The 6089-nt window shown below is 33.0% G+C and overlaps 1 long non-coding RNA gene across 11 annotated transcripts; it reads left to right on the top strand.

Annotated features, from left to right (window-relative positions):
• Positions 1-1156: 1156 nt before the first annotated feature.
• LOC117318536 lies at positions 1157-5656 on the top strand. Of its 11 annotated transcripts, none has more exons than XR_004530395.1 (4): positions 1660-2021; positions 2206-2384; positions 2990-3463; positions 3643-5656. It is a non-coding gene; the product is annotated as an uncharacterized LOC117318536 (long non-coding RNA). The 11 variants fall into 11 exon arrangements; XR_004530393.1 differs by having other exon boundaries at positions 1660-2084; XR_004530394.1 differs by having other exon boundaries at positions 1660-2084; positions 2206-2621.
• The last annotated feature ends 433 nt before the right edge of the window (positions 5657-6089 follow it).

The following is a 6089-nucleotide window of genomic DNA, read 5'->3' as shown; positions in this document are numbered from 1 at the left end:
ATCTAGTGTCTAAAATACTACTATCTAATGTCTAAAATACTACTATCTGGTGTCTAAAATACTACTATCTTGTGTCTAAAATACTACTATCTGGTGTCTAAAATACTACTATCTAGTGTCTAAAATACTACTATCTGGTGTCTAAAATACTACTATCTGGTGTCTAAAATACTACTATCTGGTGTCTAAAATACTACTATCTGGTGTCTAAAATACTACTATCTGGTGTCTAAAATACTACTATCTAGTGTCTAAAATACTACTATCTTGTGTCTAAAATACTACTATCTGGTGTCTAAAATACTACTATCTGGTGTCTAAAATACTACTGGTGTCTAAAATACTACTATCTGGTGTCTAAAATACTACTATCTAGTGTCTAAAATACTACTATCTTGTGTCTAAAATACTACTATCTAGTGTCTAAAATACTACTATCTGGTGTCTAAAATACTACTATCTGGTGTCTAAAATACTACTATCTGGTGTCTAAAATACTACTATCTGGTGTCTAAAATACTACTATCTAGTGTCTAAAATACTACTATCTAATGTCTAAAATACTACCATCTAGTGTCTAAAATACTACTATCTAGTGTCTAAAATACTACTATCTAGTGTCTAAAATACTACTATCTAGTGTCTAAAATACTACTATCTAGTGTCTAAAATACTACTATCTAGTGTCTAAAATACTACTATCTGGTGTCTAAAATACTACTATCTGGTGTCTAAAATACTACTATCTGGTGTCTAAAATACTACTATCTAGTGTCTAAAATACTACTATCTTGTGTCTAAAATACTACTATCTGGTGTCTAAAATACTACTATCTGGTGTCTAAAATACTACTATCTGGTGTCTGAAATACTACTATCTAGTGTCTAAAATACTACTATCTTGTGTCTAAAATACTACTATCTAGTGTCTAAAATACTACTATCTGGTGTCTAAAATACTACTATCTGGTGTCTAAAATACTACTATCTAGTGTCTAAAATACTACTATCTTGTGTCTAAAATACTACTATCTAGTGTCTAAAATACTACTATCTAGTGTCTAAAATACTACTATCTAGTGTCTAAAATACTACTATCTTGTGTCTAAAATACTACTATCTAGTGTCTAAAATACTACTATCTTAAATACTACTATCTAGTGTCTAAAATACTACTATCTAAAATACTACTATCTGGTGCCTAAAATACTACTATCTTGTGTCTAAAATGCACATTAAGAATAAGGACAAAAAAATCTGTCTACTGAGGATTTATTGTCCAGACATTGTGAGTGGGTGTTTGTGTGGGTGTGGATTTGTGTGTGAGGATGGGTATGAGGGTGTGGGTGTGTTTGAGGGTAGGTATGAGGGTGTGGGTGAGGATTTGTGTGTGAGGGTGGGTATGAGTGTGTGTTTCAAAGAAAATAAGAATAATTATATTGCTTTTGTATATTTATTTCATTTGGACTAAATCCTATATGTAGATGTATAGATGGGACTAGGTCTATTAGATGTTGGAGATTTGTTGAACCTATGAGTCCATTAGATGTTGGGGATTTGTTGATCCTATGACCTATATATTACACAGGGACTAGATCCATTAGATGTTGAGGATTTGTTGATTCTATGACCTATATATTACACTGTGACTAGGTCCATTAGATGTTGGAGATATGTTGATTCTATGTATATGTCTATATATTACACTGTGATAAGATCCATTAGATATTCAAGATTTGTTGATCCTATGTAAATGTCTATATATTACACTGGGACTTAGTCCATTAGATGTTTGAGATTTGTTGATCCTATGACCTATATATTACACAGGGACTAGATCCATTAGATGTTGGAGATATGTTGATTCTATGTATATGTCTATATATTACACTGTGATAAGATCCATTAGATATTCAAGATTTGTTGATCCTATGTAAATGTCTATATATTACACTGGGACTTAGTCCATTAGATGTTTGAGATTTGTTGATCCTATGACCTATATATTACACTGTGACTAGGTCCATTAGATGTTTGAGATATGTTGAGTCTATGTATATGTCTATATATTACACTGGGACGTGGTCCATTAGATGTTGGAGATTTGTTGAGTCTATGTATATGTCTATATATTACACTGGGACTTGGTGCATTAGATGTTGAAGATTTGTTGATTCTATGACCTATATATTACACTGTGACTAGGTCCATTAGATGTTGGAGATTTGTTGATCCTATGACCTATATATTACACTGTGACTAGGTCCATTAGATGTTGGAGATTTGTTGATCCTATGACCTATATATTACACTGTGACTAGGTCCATTAGATGATTGAGATTTGTTGATCCTATGTATATGTCTATATATTACACTGTGAGTAGGTCCATTAGATGTTGGAGATTTGTTGATCCTATGACCTATATATTACACTGGGACTTAGTCCATTAGATGTTGGAGATTTGTTGATCCTATGACCTATATATTACACTGTGACTAGGTCCATTAGATGTTGGAGATTTGCTGATCCTATGACCTATATATTACACTGTGACTTAGTCCATTAGATGTTGGAGATTTGTTGATCCTATGTATATGTCTATATATTACACTGGGACTTAGTCCATTAGATGTTGGAGATTTGCTGATCCTATGACCTATATATTACACTGGGACTTAGTCCATTAGATGTTGGAGATTTGTTGATCCTATGACCTATATATTACACTGTGACTAGGTCCATTAGATGTTGGAGATTTGCTGATCCTATGACCTATATATTACACAGGGACTAGATCCATTAGATGTTGGAGATTTGTTGATCCTATGTAAATGTCTATATATTACACTGTGATAAGATCCATTAGATATTCAAGATTTGTTGATCCTATGTAAATGTCTATATATTACACTGGGACTTAGTCCATTAGATGTTTGAGATATGTTGATCCTATGACCTATATATTACACTGTGACTAGGTCGGACTAGGTCCATTAGATGTTGGAGATTTGTTGATCCTATGACCTATATATTACACTGTGACTAGGTCCATTAGATGTTGGAGATTTGTTGATCCTATGACCTATATATTACACTGTGACTAGGTCCATTAGATGTTGGAGATTTGTTGATCCTATGTATATGTCTATATATTACACTGGGACTTAGTCCATTAGATGTTTGAGATTTGTTGATCCTATGACCTATATATTACACTGTGAGTAGGTCCATTAGATGTTGGAGATTTGTTGATCCTATGACCTATATATTACACTGTGAGTAGGTCCATTAGATGTTGGAGATTTGTTGATCCTATGACCTATATATTACACTGTGACTAGGTCCATTAGATGTTGGAGATTTGTTGATCCTATGTATATGTCTATATATTACACTGGGACTTGGTCCATTAGATGTTGGAGATTTGTTGATCCTATGACCTATATATTACACTGTGACTAGGTCCATTAGATGTTGGAGATTTGTTGATCCTATGTATATGTCTATATATTACACTGGGACTTGGTCCATTAGATGTTGGGGATTTGTTGATCCTATAACCTATATATTACACTGTGACTAGGTCCATTAGATGTTGGAGATTTGCTGATCCTATGACCTATATATTACATTGTGACTAGGTCCATTAGATGTTGGAGATTTGTTGATCCTATGACCTATATTTTACACTGTGACTAGGTCCATTAGATGTTGGAGATTTGTTGATCCTATGACCTATATATTACACTGTGACTAGGTCCATTAGATGTTGGAGATTTGTTGATCCTATGACCTATATATTACACTGTGACTAGGTCCATTAGATGTTGGAGATATGTTGATACTATGTATATGTCTATATATTACATTGTGACTTGGTCCATTAGATGTTTGAGATTTGTTGATCCTATGACCTATATATTACACTGTGACTAGGTCCATTAGATGTTGGAGATATGTTGATACTATGTATATGTCTATATATTACATTGTGACTTGGTCCATTAGATGTTTGAGATTTGTTGATCCTATGACCGACATTAGATGTTGGAGATTTGTTGATCCTATGACCTATATATTATACTGTGACTAGGTCCATTAGATGTTTGAGATATGTTGATCCTATGTATATGACCTATATATTACACTGTGACTAGGTCCATTAGATGTTTGAGATATGTTGAGTCTATGTATATGTCTATATATTACACTGGGACTTGGTCCATTAGATGTTGGAGATTTGTTGATCCTATGACCTATATATTACACTGTGACTAGGCCCATTAGATGTTGGAAATTTGTTGATCCTATGACCTATATATTACACTGTGACTAGGTCCATTAGATGTTTGAGATATGTTGATCCTATGTATATGACCTATATATTACACTGTGACTAGGTCCATTAGATGTTTGAGATATGTTGAGTCTATGTATATGTCTATATATTACACTGGGACGTGGTCCATTAGATGTTGGAGATTTGTTGAGTCTATGTATATGTCTATATATTACACTGGGACTTGGTGCATTAGATGTTGAAGATTTGTTGATTCTATGTATATGTCTATATATTACACTGTGACTTGGTCCATTAGATGTTGGAGATTTGTTGATCCTATGACCTATATATTACACTGTGACTAGGTCCATTAGATGTTGGAGATTTGTTGATTCTATGACCTATATATTACAGTGTGACTAGGTCCATTAGATGTTGGGGATTTGTTGATCCTATGACCTATATATTACACTGTGACTAGGCCCATTAGATGTTGGAGATTTGTTGAGTCTATGTATATGTCTATATATTACACTGGGACTTGGTGAATTAGATGTTGGAGATTTGTTGAGTCTATGTATATGTCTATATATTACGCTGGGACTTGGTCCATTAGATGTTGGAGATTTGTTGATCCTATGACCTATATATTACACTGTGACTAGGTCCATTAGATGTTTGAGATATGTTGAGTCTATGTATATGTCTATATATTACACTGTGACTATAGGTCCATTAGATGTTGGAGATTTGTTGATCTTATGACCTATATATTACACTTGGAATAGGTCCAATAGATGTTGGAGATTTGTTGATCCTATGACCTATATATTACACTGTGACTAGGTCCATTAGATGTTGGAGATTTGTTGATTCTATGACCTATATATTACACTGTGACTAGGTCCATTAGATGTAAGAGATTTGTTGATTCGATGACCTATATATTACATTGTGAATAGGCCCATTAGATGTAAGAGATTTGTTGATTCGATGACCTATATATTACATTGTGACTAGGTCCATTAGATGTAAGAGATTTGTTGATTGGATGACCTATATATTACATTGTGACTAGGTCCATTAGATGTAAGAGATTTGTTGATTCGATGACCTATATATTACACTGTGACTAGGCCCATTAGATGTTACGATTGTCTTATCCTATGTATGTATGCAAGGTTTGTATACATATTACTGTTATTGTGTTATATATTTCATTTCATCGTATACAGAATTGTTTAATCCTTTACATCAGTATGGTTAAAGATATACTTGTTAGAAATTCAGTCTGTAGGCTACTCCATCCCACAGAAAATTGTAATTTATAGTTTTAGATTATTGAAAAAATAATAAAATAAATTAAGAAATGCTTCTGCAATTTTGATGATTAAGCACATTACCTGTCATTCAAATCTTACATGAAATTTATCACCAACTACATATTCATTGACTAAACTCTTTCAGAAGCTTGTTATTACTTGTCTATTTTGGTGTTTGTGGTATATGTATATAGAGCTCTGGGGTCTTTTAGATGCTGATATCATATGAGTGTATAATGCATTACTGTCTAAACTGAAAATAGTCTAATTTGTTATGAAAATGAGATTTATATAATATTCATGTACAATTGAGACCCTTGTTATTTAAAAGTCGACAGGGACTAGAACTTCCCAAGTATTCGTGTAACCGAGTATTGTTTTACATAGATTTCATACTATCGGGACTAAATATTTACCCAGAGTTAAGAAGGGTGAAGTAACAAGATTGTATTGTAATCTTTTTCCCCTCTCTGTATTTATTTGT

Source organism: Pecten maximus, unplaced genomic scaffold (assembly GCF_902652985.1).
Source record: "Pecten maximus unplaced genomic scaffold, xPecMax1.1, whole genome shotgun sequence".
In the NCBI taxonomy this organism is placed as follows: Eukaryota; Metazoa; Mollusca; class Bivalvia; order Pectinida; family Pectinidae; genus Pecten; species Pecten maximus.
Note: the sequence above shows the minus strand (reverse complement) of the source record. Positions and strands in the feature narration are given on the sequence as shown.